This window comes from Vulpes vulpes, chromosome 1 (genome assembly GCF_048418805.1).
Source record: "Vulpes vulpes isolate BD-2025 chromosome 1, VulVul3, whole genome shotgun sequence".
NCBI classification, from domain to species: Eukaryota; Metazoa; Chordata; class Mammalia; order Carnivora; family Canidae; genus Vulpes; species Vulpes vulpes.
The window spans coordinates 28,961,107-28,977,582 of NC_132780.1; the positions used below are offsets into that span (position 1 = coordinate 28,961,107).

Here is a 16,476-nt window from a genome sequence, read left to right on the forward strand (position 1 = left end):
ATGTCTCTTAGATCCATTTGCTCTGTAGTGTTATTCAAGTCCAGTATATCCCCATTTATTTTCTGCCCAGATGATCTATCCACTGATATAAGTGTAGTATAAAAGTACCCTATTCTTATTATATTGCTGTTTCTTCTTTCACTCTTGTTAATATTTGCTTTATATAACTAGGTGCTCCTATGTTAGGCACATATACACTTAACAATTGTTATGTCCTCTTAATGAGTTGACCCCTTTATCTTTATATAGTGGGTTTACTTCTAGCCACGTGTCACCTGCCAGGTCTCTGGTTTTACAGTTTCCTACTGGATCCTGAAACTACAAAGGTACTTTTGTACTTTGGTGGCTGCTAAACTATTGCTAATGGGGAGTGATGGGCATAGAGCCCTCTTATTTTGCCATTTTACTGATGTGTCTCATCACCCAGGAATTCTTCTGGTAGTAAGTTTTGAAATAAGGTAGTATGAGACTTCAGTTTTGTTCTTTTTCAAGATCGTTCTGTCTTCAGGGTCTCAGGAGATGCCTGTGAATTTTATAATAGGATTTTCTGTTTTTCTCTTTTTTAAATTGTCTTTGGGATTTTGATCAGGACTACATTAAATCTGTCTGCTTTGGGTAGTTTTGACATCTTAACAATTTTCAGTCTGCCATTCTATGAACACAGATGTTTTTATTTGTATTTGTACCTTAATTCAGCAATGTTTTATAGTTTTAAATGTACAAGTCTTTGACCTCTTTAGTTATATTTATTTCTTAGTGCTTTATCCGTCTAAATTCTACCATAAATTAATTTTTTATTTTTATTTTCTGATTTTTAATTACTAACATTTAGGAAGACAACGGATTTTTTATTCTTGATTTTTGTATCCTACAACTTCTCTAAATTCATTTATTCTCATAGAGTGTGTGTGTGTGATCATAAGAGTTTTCTAGATTTAAGATCATGTCATCTGAACCGAGGTAATTTTGCTTCTTCCTTTCCAAATTGGCTGTTTTTTATTGCCCAGTTGCTCTTGCTAGGGCTTCGAATATTGTGTTGAGTAATAGTTGCATAAGCAGCTACCCTTGTCTTATTCCTGATCTTGTAGGAAAATTTTTCAGTCCATGTCTAATACAATGTTAGCTGTGGATATTTCATAGATAGCTTTTTTTATATTGAGGTTTTTTTCCTAGATGTTGTTGTTTTTTTTCTTGGCAGGAGTATTGAATTTTGTCAAATGTTTTTTCTTCACCAAGTTAGATGATCATATTCTTTTATTATGTTAATGTGTTATATTGATTAATTTTCATATGTTGAATTATCCTTGTATTACAGGAATCAATTACTCTTGGTCAGTGTATAATCCTTTTAATATGCCATTGAATTCTGTTGGCTAGTGTTTTGTTGAGTAGTTTCACATCAATATTCCTGAGTGATATGGTGTATAGATTTTCTTGTAATGTCTTTTCCTATGTTTTGTATCAGAGTAATGCTGGCCTACTAGGAAAACTTCAGATTTTCCATCTTCACTTCTTTGGAAAAGATTGAGAAATATTGACGTCAAGTCCTCTTCAAATGATAGAATTGATAGAATTTATTAATGAATTCATCTGGTCCTAGGATTTTCTTTTTTGAGTGGTTTTTGATTACTGATTTCATACACTTACTAGTATTAGGACAATTAAGATTTTCTGTTTATTGGGGTGCCTGGGTAGCTCAGTGATTAAGCATCTGCCTTCAGCTCAGTGCATGATTCTGGAGTCCCATGATTGAGTCCCACATCGGGCTCCCTGCATGGAGCCTGCTTCTTCTGCCTGTGTCTCTGCCTCTCTCTCTCTCTCTCTCTCTTTTTCTCTCTGTCTCTCATGAATAAATAAATAAAATCCTTTAAAAAAAAGATTTTCTATTTCTCCTTGTTTTAGCCTTGGTAGGTTATATATTTTAGGAGAATTTATTAATTTTATCTAAGTTATCCAATTTGTTGGCATATGATTGTTCATAGTGCTTTCTTGTAATCTTTTTTATTTTTGTAAATTATCAGTAGTTTTCCATCTTCTATTTCCGATTTTAGTTATTTGAGTTTTTTCTTTTTTTCTTAATAGCCTAACTAAAGAAAGATTATCAATTTTCTGGACCTTTGCAAAGAGCAAACTTTTGATCTTGTTTTTTTCTATTGTTTTTCTAAAATCTGTTTTGTTTATCTTGATGCTAATTCTTATTGTTTTGTACCTTTTAGATTTGAATTTTTTTTCTTATTAAAGTTTAAGGTTACATTTTTGATCTGAGATCTTTCTTCTTTTTTAAATGTGTTTACAACTGTAGATTTCTCTCAGCATGTGATATTTCTGCCAAGAATTCTCTTGATAATCTTGCTGAGGATCCCTTGCATTTGATGAGTTACTTTTTATTTGCTACTTTCAAGATTAGCTCTGTGTTTTGGCTTTCAACAGTTTGATTATAATGTGGCTCAGTGTGAAATAAAGTATCTTAATTGTATATAACATCACTGTCTATGTAAAAAACTCTAGAGAAGCTGCAAAAATATTCTTAGGATTAACAAATTAATTTGGCAGAGTTACAGCACATAAATTCAATATCCAAACATCACCATTTTTCTATATACTGAATTCAACAGCCAATTGAAAATTGAAATTTAAGAAAAATAATAGCATTTATAATAGCACCAATAAATGAAATACTTAGGTGTAAGTGTAGTAAAATATATGGAAGTCTGTTTGCAGAAAACTACAAAATGCTGTTGAAAAAAATCAAAGATCTAATTAAGTGGAGAGTTATACTGTGCCTCAGTATATGAAAAGCTTGACTGTGAAATTTTGAAAACTTCATGAATTGAAAAACTTGACTGTGTTCTGATTTGATCTATGGGTTGAGCACAATCCCAGTCAACAGAAATATCTTTTGTAGGCATAGACAAGCTGATTTTAAATGTATGTGGAAAGAAAAAAAAAACCTAAAATATCCAAAACAATTCTGAGAAAGAAGTTAGAGGACTCAATATTAGCCTATTTTAAGACTGACCATAAAGCTACAGTAATCCATGCTGTGGCATTGCCAAAGGACATATAGAGGCATAAATCAGTGGTGTAGTGAGCCCAGAAATAGATCAACACAAAGATGTTCAACTGATTTTCCATTAAGGTGAAGGACAATTCAATGGAGATAAGATGGTCTTCTCAGCAAATCATGTATTATTTAATTGGATGTCTGTGTGCAAAAGAAAAAAAAAAAGAAAAAGAAAAATCTAAATACATTTCCTCTTACCTTTCACAAAATTAATCTAATAAAAATTGATCATAGACTTAAAAGCAAAATACATAAGGAGAAGAAAACACAGGAGAAAATCTATCATCTGAACTTTAGTGATAAATTTTTAGTTAAACAGCAAAAGCACAGTCTATGAAAAAAATTGAATTCAGTCTTACTAAAATTAATTCAGTTTTGTGTTCAACTAATGTACGTTGTATTAATTTTCTTATGTGGAACTACCCTTTCAATCCAGGGACAAACCTTGCCTTGGTCATAGTATATAATTCTTTTATTTTTTTAAAAGATTTTATTTATTTATTCATGAGAGACAGAGAGAGGCAGAGTCATAGGCAGAGGGAGAAGCAGGCTCCCTGCAGGGAACCCAATGTGGGACTCAATCCCGGGGCTCCAGGATCACGCCCTGAGCCAAAGGCAGATGCTCAACTGCTAAACCACCCAGGCGTCCCTATAATTCTTTGTGTATGTTTGTATATTCTGTTTGCTAGTATTTTTTGAGGGTTTTTGCTTGTAAAATAATAAAGAAAATTAGTCTTAGTGTTCTTGTGGTGTCCTAATGGTTTTGATATCCAAGTAATATTGGACTTAGGAAATGAGTTAGAAAATGTTTTTTCTTCTCTTGTTTGGAATACTTTGTGAAGGGTTCATGTTATTTCTTCCTAATGCATTTGGTAGAATTTACCAGTGAAGCCATGTGGTCCTGAGCTTTTCTTTGTATAAAGTTTTGCTTTTGTTTGGTTTGGTTTGTTTAGTTACTGCCTTAGTCTCTTTTCTTTTTATAGATTTTAGATAACCTATTTTTTCTTGAGTCTGTTTTGGTAGTTTGTGTCTTTTCTAGAATTTTTTCTATTTCTTTCGAATTATCTAATTTGTCTGTATAGAGTTGGTTATAGTTTTCCCTTAGCATTCTCTTTCTGCACCTTGGTCATGATATCCCTCCCTCCATGCTTGATTTTTTAATAATTTGCTCTTTCTTTTTTATGTGTTCAACTTAGGTAGATGCCTGTCAATTTTGCTTATCATTTCAAAGAACCAGCTGTTGCAATTATTGATTTTATGTATTGTATTTTTATTCTCTAATTTATTAATTTCCACTTTAATCTTTATCATTTCCTTACTTACTGCTTTGGATTTAGTTACTCTTCTGTTTCAAGTTTCTTAAGGTAGAACAGTACATTGATTTGAGATCTTACTACCTTTTTTTTTTTTTTTTGAGATCTTACTACTTTTTAAATGTAGGTGTTTACAGCAATACATTTCCCACTGAGCAGTGCTTTTACTGTATCCCACTTTTGTTTTTTTTTTTAATTCTATTTAGTTAATATATAGTGTAATATTAGTTTCAGGAGTAGAATTTAGTGATTCTAACTACTTATATTCACACTTACTACATACTTATAACACTCAGTGCTCTTCACAACAAGTGCCTTCCTAGGTTTATTTGGTATGTTAAATTATGTGGGAAGCACTGTCGCATAGGAAGTGATGATGAATCTTTTTAGGTTACATATGTATGGATATATATTACCAACATTAAGTATTCCAGAAATTTTTGGGGGTTTCTGGAAATTCTCCAACTTAACCACGAGCATGTTGAATTCTTTGGCCATTTACAGACCATTATTGTTTTACTTGGATATTTCTGCAAAAGTGAGATTTACTGAAAAGACCCTACCAAGTGCTCTTGCTGACTGGCACCACTGTCAAATTACAAGGTGTTGATACCTGGATGCATATTTCATAAGTGAAGAAGGTTCTACTGACATCCGGTCCTGTGTAAATGCAGTAACTATTCCTTGGAGAGAAGGAATCAACAACCAGCAGGTTCCCAAAAGCAAATCCACAAATCACAATTCAGACATCTAATTCCTAAAAAAAAATATGTATTTGCCTATCTATCTGAATTTGGAAAGGAAATGTGAAATTTTACCTTCCTCTTCACCAGGCATCACAGATAGAGATCTGGGAAAGCTCATTTTGGTAGGAAGTCTCACACTTTGTGGTCTTCTGCTGGTATGTAGAATCCCATCTATAGGCTCAGGAGTGATTAGGGTATCCCACCAGGTCTCATCCTGGCCAACAGAAACTGTAGAGGAAGAAAGAATTTTCCCTCTACTCTTTAGGGTGAGTGCTCAGCTCACACCTCTTATTCTGTAGGGCACCTTGTAAATGGGTAAACAAATCTGGTTTCAAAGTTCTCCACTGTGGTTACTGTAATTCAAGATTGTCTTTAGTTAGGTTAACCTACTTGTTCAGTCTTAATATAATATGGTATACATCTGAGGCCTCACACTGGACCCAGCCTGCTTATGTTGGACCCAGTCTGACCCCAGACCCAGTCCAGGTACACCTGGGTGGCTCAGTTGGTTAAGCTTGATTTCAGCTAAGGTCATGATCTCAGGGTCATGAAATTGAGCCCTACATCGGGCTCCATACTGGGTGTAGAGACTGCGTAAGATTCTCCCTCTCTCCCCCACCCCCATGCCCCCTGCCACTACTGCTTGCCTGTGCTTGCTCTAAATAAATAAATAAATAACCAAGCAAGCCCCAGTCCAGGAAAATAAATGTACAAAGTCTGAAAGCTCATAATGCAAAAGCTGTATAGCTAGAATCTAAGATAGATTCACTTACAACCTCCAGAGTCGTCAAGGAAACAGTGAGCTCAAGGGGCTCAGTGATTTACCTGCTTGCTTGTTGCCTGTTGGGACCATCAGGGGTCTCCTTCAGTTCCCTACTCTGACACTAGAACTTTTAAAAGATAAACTGAGGCATATAAAAAAATTTTGTAGTTTATTTGACCAAAACTTGTTTGAATTAGGCAGCATCCATTTAGCAGATAGAAAGGAGTTCTGAGGAACTATACCAAATGAATAGTCTGCAGGGAGTAAGAATAAGAAAGTCCTACAAAGGCAAAAAAGTAGGTTGGTTATTACAAAGTTACTTTCCTTTAGAGGATGACAGGCGTCTATCAGGCAGATAGTGCTGACCTGGTGATACTGATTGGCTGGTTTACCAGTCCATTTGAAAGGCTCCTGGGTGGCTTAGTCAGTTAAGTATACAACTCTTGATTTCGGCTCAGGTCATGAATCTCAGGGTTCTGGGATTGAGCCCCGTATCAGGCTTTACACTCAGCAGGGGGTCTGCTTGAGGATTTCTCCCCATCTCCCTCTGCCTCTGCCCTGGCTCATGTGCATCCACGTGCACACATGCTCTTTTGCTCTCTCTAAAATAAATAATCTTTAAACAAAACAGATTCTATTTCAGGGAGGGGTGCCTGGGTGGCTCAGTCCGTTATAGGTCTGACTCGATTTTGGCTCCGTCACGATCTCAAGGTTGTGAGATCAAGCCCTCCACACTGGGTGTAGAGTCTGCTTAAGATTGTATCTCTCCCTCGCCCTCACCCTCTCCCCCCACCCCTGCACACACTCTCAAAAAAAAAAAAGTCCATTTTGAGGAGACCCAAAACTAATTAAGTTGTCTGTTAAACTGTTTTAAACACCAAAACTGTTTTTGGTAACATGGGGCTTAGCATAAGCAACTCCATTTTGGCCCTATTATCTTGTTTTTAATGTCCCTTTTCTGCACTTACAGAATGTTCTAGTACAGAGCCCTGCTGTGACATGATAATTTCAGGAGAACCAGAATTTATGCAATTCAGAAAAAGAACTACATTTTAAATATATCGCATTTTCCTAAAGCACCTTAAAGTCTTCAAGAAAGGTAAAAAGGAAATAATGTGGCAGGTATCAGGGAGAAGTCTCCTGCTGCTTCTCTGTTTAGGAGAGTCTAGCCCCCAGACTTGGGTCTAGCCACTGTGACATTGGAAGAGGTGTGTGTGTTGACATCCTGAAACCAGTATTTCTGGTGCCTTTCTTTTAGTGAGAATGCATATGCAGAATGCAAGTTGGGCGTTCACAGTGATCTCACAACCCAGCAGCCTTAGAGTCTCTGTCTCTTTCCCTCTCTGTTCTCTTCTGCTTTCCTCAAACTGCCTTCTTCTCTGCTACTTCACTGCTATCAACTATTTGTGTCCCTCCCAAAATTCTTATGTTGAAGTGCTAACCCCTAGAATGATAGTGTTAGGAGGTGGGATCTTTAGTATGTGATTAGTTCATTTGGGAGGAGCCTTCATAATTGGGAGTAGTGTTCTTAAAAAAAAAAAAAAAAAAAGACTTCACAGGCTCCCTAGCCCCTTCTGCCAAATGAGATTACAGTGAGAAGATGGCCATCAACAAGAACGAAGACCCTCACCAGACAAGAACCACGATCTTGGATATCCCAGCCTTCAGAATACTGAAAAAATAAGCATCTCTTGTTTATATGCCACCCAGTCTAAGGTATTTTGGTACAGTAGCCCAAAAAGACTAAGACACTCACCTGCTCCCTCTTACCTTTTTCGATGTGTACCTTTTCATTAATTCCTATAGCCTCTCTACCCCCTGAAGGAGTTAGTGGAAAGTAGGAACTGTCAGAATGGAGACAAAGTGACTTGGTACCTTCTGTGTTTTTGCACCAGGATTTTTGGTTACATTATTCCCCGAACAACCCTGAGAAGTGGACATTACTATCTCCATTTTACAGAGGAGAAAACTGTGGTTCAGAGAGCAGTACCTGATCTGACCAAAGACACCTCTTTAGGAAGAGAAGTCATGTACACTCAGGTACCCCTGCCTCTGCCCACACTGGTGGTGTGGCCTGGAGTTATCAGTGCTTGCTCTCCTGCATGTTTCACCTTGCAGGGGCTTGCCCAACCTCTCAGTGGTCTACCTCATTAATTAATTAATTAAAAGAACATCTCCATAATTGCTGTAACTCTATATTACTGTGCAGGAGGCTAGCCATAGAGACATGTGCATGATGGGATGGAGTGACAGATCAGGCAAGGCATCAGATGATGGGTCCCAACTAAGACAACTCACAGGACAGGAAGCAGTGTCCAGTATATGGCAGAGGAGAAAAGGGCTATAATTAAGTACGAGGGGAGGTCTGGCCGCACTGTCTTTTTCCACTCAGATCCAGTTCCCATGCTTCTGTACTTTTTTTTTTTTAAGATTTTATTTATTCATTCATGAGAGACACAGAGAGAGAGAGAGAGAGAGAGAGGCAGAGACACAGGCAAAGGGAGAAGCAGGCTGCGTGCAGGGAGCCCGACATGGGACTCGATCCCGGGACTCCAGGATCACACCCTGAGCCAAAAGCAGGAGCTAAACTGCTGAGCCACCCAGGGATCCCCCTGTCCTTTAATGTCACCTGAGACATTTGTTTCTACCAGAGTTTTTGCCTACTGCCCAAGGCAAGGAACAAGAATAAATGGCACTTTCTTCATCTGTCCCATACTTCCCTCTTTCCTCCCCAAAGATGCTGTGGAGGCATCCTGTATCCCAGCTCATGGCCTCTCCATTAGCTGACTTTCTGTCTCCTAGCTGGCAGAGCTGGAGTTGATGGTGTCTGTAGGCAGAAAATTTATGGACTCCATTGGCAGTGATTAATTTTCTATGTGGGCTTCTTAATTTTAATTCGTTTGAGATTTAGTTTATTTATGTGGTCACTTGTTTGTAGCTTTTCCTAAACTCTGCCCTTAGAAGGCAAAAGAACAGAGAAATAGAAATTCTAAGAAAGAGCCAAACAGAAATGCTAGATGTCAAAAACACTTTAACAGAAATAAAGAAAAGACTACCTAAGGGAGTCTACTACTAACAAAGACTACTAGTAACTGGGCAGGATTGAGGAAAGAATCGTTGAGCTTCAGGATATTTTTTTTTAATTTTTTTTATTATTATTTATTTATGATAGTCACAGAGAGAGAGAGAGAGAGAGAGAGAGAGGGGCAGAGACACAGGCAGAGGGAGAAGCAGGCTCCATGCACCGGGAGCCCGATGTGGGATTCGATCCCGGGTCTCCAGGATCGCGCCCTGGGCCAAAGGCAGGCGCCGAACCGCTGCGCCACCCAGGGATCCCCAGCTTCAGGATATTTTAATAAAAGTTCTAAAACTGAAAAGCAAAGAGAAAAAAAGACAGTATCTAAGAATGTAGGATAATTGCAGAAAGGGTAACATACAGTTAATGGAAATGTCATAAGGAGAAGACAAAGAGATTAACTGAAGCAATTTTTGAAATACAAATGGCTGAGAATTTCCCTGTACTCTTGCCAAACACTTGTCAAACCACTGATCCAGGAAACTCAGAGAAAAAGCAAGATAAGATAAATCCCAAAACTACACCTAAGACATGTCATTTTCAAACCATAGAAAGCCAGAAACAAAAAAAGTCCTGAAAAAATTGTTTTAAACCACTTTACCTGTAGTGAAGCAAAGATAAAAATTATATCCAACTTCTTGGAAACCATGCCAGCAAGAAAGAGAGTGGGTGAAGTATTTAGTGTGATAGAAAAAAAGCCTCACCAACCTAGAATTTACATACCCTGTGGAATTATCCTTCAAAAGTGAAGAAGAAATACTTTCTTGGACAAAAATACACAAACACACACTATATATATATACACACATATATATATATGTGTTTGTATATATATATATTTAAATATATTTTTTCTTATTATAATGTATTTGTAGTACAAATACATTACATAGTACAAATACAATACATAGTACTCCATGTAGTACATGGAGCAGTATTGTGTTACTTGAAAGTAGATTCAGGTTAGTTTTAAATGTGTTTTGCAAAGTTTTATTAAGAAATGTAAAAAAAAAAGCAAATAAATGTTATGCTAAGGAGAGAAATTAGAATCCTATAAAATGCCCAGTTAAAACCACAAGAAGCAGAAAAGAGTGAAAGACAAAAATAGAAACAAAGAATAAAAGCAACAAATAGAAAACTGTAATAAGGGACGCCTGATTGGCTCAGTGGTTTAGCACGGCCTTCAGCTCAGGGCGTGATCCTGGAGACCTGGGATCGAGTCCCACATCGGGTTCCCTGCATGCAGCCTGCTTCTCCCTCTGCCTGTGTCTCTCCTTCTCTCTCTCTCTCTGTGTCTCTCATGAATAAATAAATAAAATCTTAAAAAAAAAACTGTAATAAATTCAGATATTAATCCAACTATATCAGTACTGATGTTGAACATCAATGACCCGAATGCAGTAATCAGAAAACATTGTCAGGATAGGTTAAAAAAAAAATGACCTAACTACGTATTGTCTACAAGAAACCTATTTTTAAAATAAAGATGCATAGGGACACCAGGGTAGCTCAATGGTTGAGCGTCTGCCTTTGGTTCAGGTCATGATCCCAGGGTCCTGGGATCAAGTCCTGCATCGAGCTCCTGAAGGGAGCCTGCTTCTCCCTCTGCCTGTGTCTGCCTCTCTCTCTGTGTGTCTTATAAATGGATAAATAAAGTCTTTAAAAATAAAATAAAGACACATGTAGATTAAAAGTAAATGATGGAGAGACAGATCTTATGCTAACACTAACCAAAAGAAAACAAGAGTAGCTATATTAATTTCAAACAGAATAAACTTCTGAACAAAGAAATGTATCAGGGGTAAAGGGGACCATTACATAATAATATAAAGGGTCAGTTGTTAGAGAGGATGTAACAGTTTTTAATGTGTATGAACCTAAATACAGAATGTCAAAATATGTGAGGGAAAAACTGACAGAACTGCAAGAAGAAATAAATCAATATACTCACTATTGACTTGGGGACTTCAGCAGTTGTCACAGAAATGGGCAGATCCAATGTGGAGAAAATCACTGAAGATTTGCTTGACATCAACAGCACCTTCAATAGACTAATTCATCCAACAGCAGCATGTTACACATTTGTCTCAGATTCACATGAAACTATTTAATAGTCCACATTCAACCACAAAACACACAATTTTAAAAGGATATTAATTGTGCAGTATCTGCTCTCAAACCACATGGATTAAGCTAGAAATCAATAATCAGAAGATGGTTGGAAATTCCCCAAAACACTTAGAGATTAAAGTGTACTTCTAAATGAGACATGGGGCAAGAAAGAAATCTTGAGGAAAATTTTAGAAATATTTTCAACTAAATGAAAATGAAAACTAATCAAAATTAATGGAACATAGTGCAAGCAGTGTTTAGAGGGTAATTTATATCAGTAACTGCATATGTTGAAAAAGATCTAATATCAATCATTTAAACTGCCCCTTAGGAAACTAGAAAAAGAGCCCATTAAGTTCAAAGTAAGCAGAAGAAAATAAATAATGAAAATTAGAGCATAAATAAATAACATTGAAAACAAGAAATCAAAAGAGAGAAAACAAATGACATTAAAAAGCTTGTTTTTGGGCCCTGGAGTGGAGGCTGTGGCGGTGCGTGGGGAGCCGGCATGGTGGATATGGTGGCTGCAAGGCTGACGAGAAACAACTACTAAAGTTCCTGTCGAAGTAAAGTAGAATTTCATAAGAACATAATGGATGGAGAAGAGAAAACCTATGGTGGCTGTGAAGGCCCTGATGCCATGTATGTCAAATTGATATCTTCAGATGGTCATGAATTTATTGTAAAAAGAGAACATGCACTAACATCCGGAACAATAAAAGCCATGTTGAGTGGCCCAGGTCAGTTGGCTGAGAATGAAACTAATGAAGTCAATTTTAGAGAGATCCCTTCACATGTGCTATCAAAAGTATGCATGTATTTTACTTACAAGGTTCACTACACTAACAGCTCCACAGAGATTCCTGAATTCCCATTTGCACCTGAAATTGCACTGGAACTGCTGATGGCTGCGAACTTCCTAGATTGTTAAATAAAATAAATTATAATAAACTGTTAACTTTTTTCAGTATTTAAAAAAAAAAACTTGTTTTTTTAAAAGATGATAAAATTGATAAACTTCTAGCTGGTCTAAGAAAAAGGAGAACACACAACTAACTGGCACCAGAAGTTAACAAGAGGATGTCACTTTAGAATCCGTGGACATTGAAAGGGTTATCAAGGCATACTGTACCCACAAATTTGATAGCCTGGATTAAATAGACCAACTCCTTGAAAGACACTATCTGTGTCTTTTTACACAAGAAATTTACACAAGAAATAGACAATATAAATAGGCCATAGCCACTACAGAAATTGAATTAATAATTAATTTTCCAAAACAAAAAGCACCAGATTTCAGGATATAAGGTAAAAATAGGAAAGTAAATCCCTTTCTTATAAAGCAGCAATGAGCTAGTGGAATTTGAAAATAAACACAATACCACTCACATTAGTACCCAAAAAATAAAACGCTTAGGTATAAATCTAACAAGATATATACAAGACTATATGAAGACAACTACAAAACTCTGATTAAAGATATTAAACTAAATAAATGAAGAATTTCAGGTTCATGGATAGGAACACTCAATATGGTTAAGATTTCACTGTTCCCCAAATTGATCTATAGATTTAATGCAATTCTAATAAAAATTCCAGAAATTCTTTTTTTGTGGCTATCAACTAACTGATGCTAAAGTTTACTTAGAGAAACAAAGACCCTGAATAGCCAACACAATATTGAGAGAGAACAAAGAGAGCTGACACTACCCAACTTCAGGAACTAAATGTAAAGATAAAGTAATCACGTGGCACCTGGGTGGCTCAGTCGTTGAGCATCAATCAGCCTTTTGCTCAGGTTGTGATCCCAGGGTCATAAGATTGAGTCCTGCATCAGGCTTCCCACGGGGAGCCTGCTTCTCCCTCTGCCTGTGTCTCTGCCTCTCTTTCTGTATCTCTCATGAATAAATAAACAAATTTTTTTTAAAAAAGATACGGTAATCAGGCAGTATTGTATTGGAGAAACAAAGAGATCAATGGAGCAGTATAGAAAACCCACAGTAGTATAAACACCCACAAAAATATAGTCAGATGAGGGGATCCCTGGGTGGCGCAGCGGTTTGGCGCCTGCCTTTGGCCCAGGGCGCGATCCTGGAGACCCGGGATCGAATCCCACATCAGGCTCCCGGTGCATGGAGCCTGCTTCTCCCTCTGCCTGTGTCTCTGCCTCTCTCTCTTTCTCTCTGTATGACTATCATAAATAAAAAAAAAAAAAAAAAAAAAAAAGAATTAAAAAAATATAGTCAGATGATACTTGACAAAGGAGCAAAGGCAGTACAATTGAGAAGATTGTTTTTTCAACAAATGCTGGAACAACTAAATGTCTACATGCAAGAAATTAACCTAGACTTTACACTTTTCACAAAAATTAACTCAAAATAGATCACAGATCTAAATATAAAATGCAAATCTATAAATCTTATAGAAAATAGAAAACTTCTATAACATTGGGTTTGGCAGTGATCTTTTAAATAAAACAATAGGAACAATTCACAAAAGAAATAATTTTCTGGACTTCATTAAAACTTTTTATTCTGCTAAAACAATGAAAAGAATTAAAAGACAAGCCACAGACTTGGAGAAAATATTTGCAGAAGACATCTGTTAAAGGACTGTTATATAAAAAATATAAAGAACCCTTAAAATTCGGGATGCCTGGATGGCTCAGTGGTTGAGCATCTGCCTTCAGCTCAGGGTGTGATCCCAGGAACCCTTTGCCTATTCTCTGTCTCTCTCTCTCTCTCTCATAAATAAATAAACAAAATCTTAAAAAAAAAAAAAGAAAGAAAGAAAAGAAACCCTTAAAATTCAGTAAAAAAAACTCGATTTAAAATGCAAAAAATCTTAACAGACACCTCAGCAAAAATACGGATGGCAAATAAGCACATAGAAAGATGCTTTGCATCTTATATTATCTGGAGAATTCAAAGCAACCATAAGATACCCGTACACACCTATTAGAATGGTCAAAGTTCTAAGCGCTGACACTGAAGGATATAGAGTAACATTCTTATTCATTGCTGATGGGTTTGAAAAATGGTACCACCACTTTGGAGGAAAGTTTGCTATTTTCTTAGAAAACTAAACATACTCTTATCATCTGGTAAGTCATGCTCCTTGCTGTTACCTAGAGTTGAAAATATCTTCTTTACATAAAAACCTGTAAACAGACATTTATAGGAATTTTATCCATAGTTGCCATAACTTAGAAGCAACCAAGATGTCCTTAAGTATGTGAAGAGGTTAAAAAAACAAACAAACAAACAAACAAAAAAACAAAAAAAACACTAGGATATATCCAGAAAAAGGAGTGTATTATTCAGTGATAAAAAGAAATGAGCTATCATGCCATGAAAAGGCATGGAAAAATGTTAAACACATATTACTAAGTGAAAGAAGTCAATCTGAAAAGGCTGCATATTGTATGATTCCAACTATATGACATTCGTTAACTCCAGCTGTATAGTCTTTGAGCATATGAAAAGGCAAAAGTAGGATGACTAGAAAAAGATCAGTGGTTGCCAGGGTCAAAGAGGATGGAAGGAGGTTTAGGCAGAACACTGAAACTTCTCTGTAGAATACAGTAATGATAGATGTGTGTCATTGTACCTTTGTCCAAACCCATAGATTGTACATGGGGATTGAACCCGAACATAAACTTTGGACTTCAGCTGATTGTGATGTGTCAATATAGGTTCATAAATTGAAACAAAAGTACCACTTTAGTGGAGAATGTAGATAATACTGGAGGTTAATCATGTGTGCAGACAAGGGGGATGTGGGACAAATATGTACCTTTCTTTCAATCTTGCTCTGAACCTAAAATTGCTGTAAAAATAAAATTTATTAAAAACTAAAAAGCTCTGCCTTTCTGGACCTTTTTTATCAGGTAGACTAAACAGAAGACAACACACAAAAATTGAATAAATATTTAACATCGTTCTCTTATTATTAGGAGAGCATCTTCCTTCTTTGAGATAGCTCCAGTCTTTGTTCTGGTGTTTCCCTATAATGGGCCTCCCTTTCTTCATCTTGGTGGCATCATCAGCTGTCAGTCCTTTGGGAATCTTTGTCTCTTGAGTTTTCTCGCTCTTTGTAGGGTGAAAAAGGCCAAGGCCTCATACCACTGTCCATGTTTGTCAGGCCCATGGAGGAGAGGACACAAGTAGGAGCTGGCTCTTGGCATTTCCAGTTTATGCATAACCCAGTTGGAGCTCAGCCACTGACTGGTGCCCTGGCCCTGCCCTCCTTCTGCCCTGCCAGGCTGGCTGTGACATTGCCTAGAATCACCAATAGAGCTCCTGTCTATATCCATTTGGTTATTTCTCAGGGTGAGGCCTTGGTTCCCAGTTATTTCTCCAGATTTAGAGGTGTTTAGTCTCATACTTTTCTTTTCCCCAAAGATTTTATTTCACAGAGAGAGTGTGAGAAGACCAGAGAGCAGGGGGAGTGGGAGAGGAAGAAGCAGGCTCTCTGCTGAGCAGGAAATCCAGCACAGGGACTCAATCCCAAGGTTCTGGGATCATAACCTGAGCCAAAGACAGAGGCTTAACCGACTAAGTCACCCAGGCAGCCCTTGTAGCCACACACTTCTCATCTCATGGTCTGTTGTGCCACAAAGAGGAAGAAGCAAAGGTAAGTAAAAAATCAGACCACCAAGCTCTCTCTGGCTGCAAGGGGGACCACAGGAGGAAGACACAGGGTGGCTCCTTATTTGTCCACCTCCCACTCCAGCACCTATCTGTAAGCGGGAAGAAAGCCCATCTGCTGTGGGGCTGTGTTGATTGATGACAGAGCCCCTTGCTCCCTAAACAGGTTTGGCTTAGAGCCTTTTCTTCTCTCCCTCATCAAGTTCAGTTCCTCACCTGAGCAAACACCTCAATATGATGTTTTTCTTCCAAAGTACATTTAGTACAATAACAAATCCAGGATGTTTGACAATCATCTTAGTAGTAGCAATTATTCCATTTCTGCTCAATGCATTGGATACATTTCATGAAAATTTGCATTTTTTGAAACATTGGGCTTGAACTCAGGACCCTGAGATCAAGACCTGAACTGAGATTAAGAGCCAGACAGTTAACAGACTGAACCGCCCAGATGCCCTGGGAACTTGCGTTCTTAATCCTCATTGGCATCAACCCTTATTGGGCTTCAACCCTCCCGAGATCTGAGCCCTCATACCAGGTTGTTTCCTTTGCTCCTCATGAGGGGTCACAGGAAGTGTTGTGTTTGGCCTTCATTCCATCTGGCAGGTGTATCTCTGCACCTCTTCAGAGGGGACACTGTGTGGACACCTGGTTCTGGTAGCTCCATCTCCCCTGTGCAAGATTGTGTCAGGCTTATGGGTTAATGTGATGTTGAGGACGGAAGCTAAAATCCTAGCCCTTTACCCTTTAAGG

General features: G+C 37.5%; 1 protein-coding gene and 1 pseudogene across 1 annotated transcript in view; both read left to right on the forward strand.

The window, feature by feature from the left end:
- The window catches only part of LOC112922080 (spermatogenesis-associated protein 31E1-like), a 199,919-nt gene that overhangs the window by 118,895 nt on the left and 64,548 nt on the right, over positions 1-16,476 (forward strand). The gene's annotated exons all lie outside the window — the stretch shown is intronic.
- LOC112922155 (elongin-C pseudogene) lies at positions 11,604-12,052 on the forward strand (annotated as a pseudogene).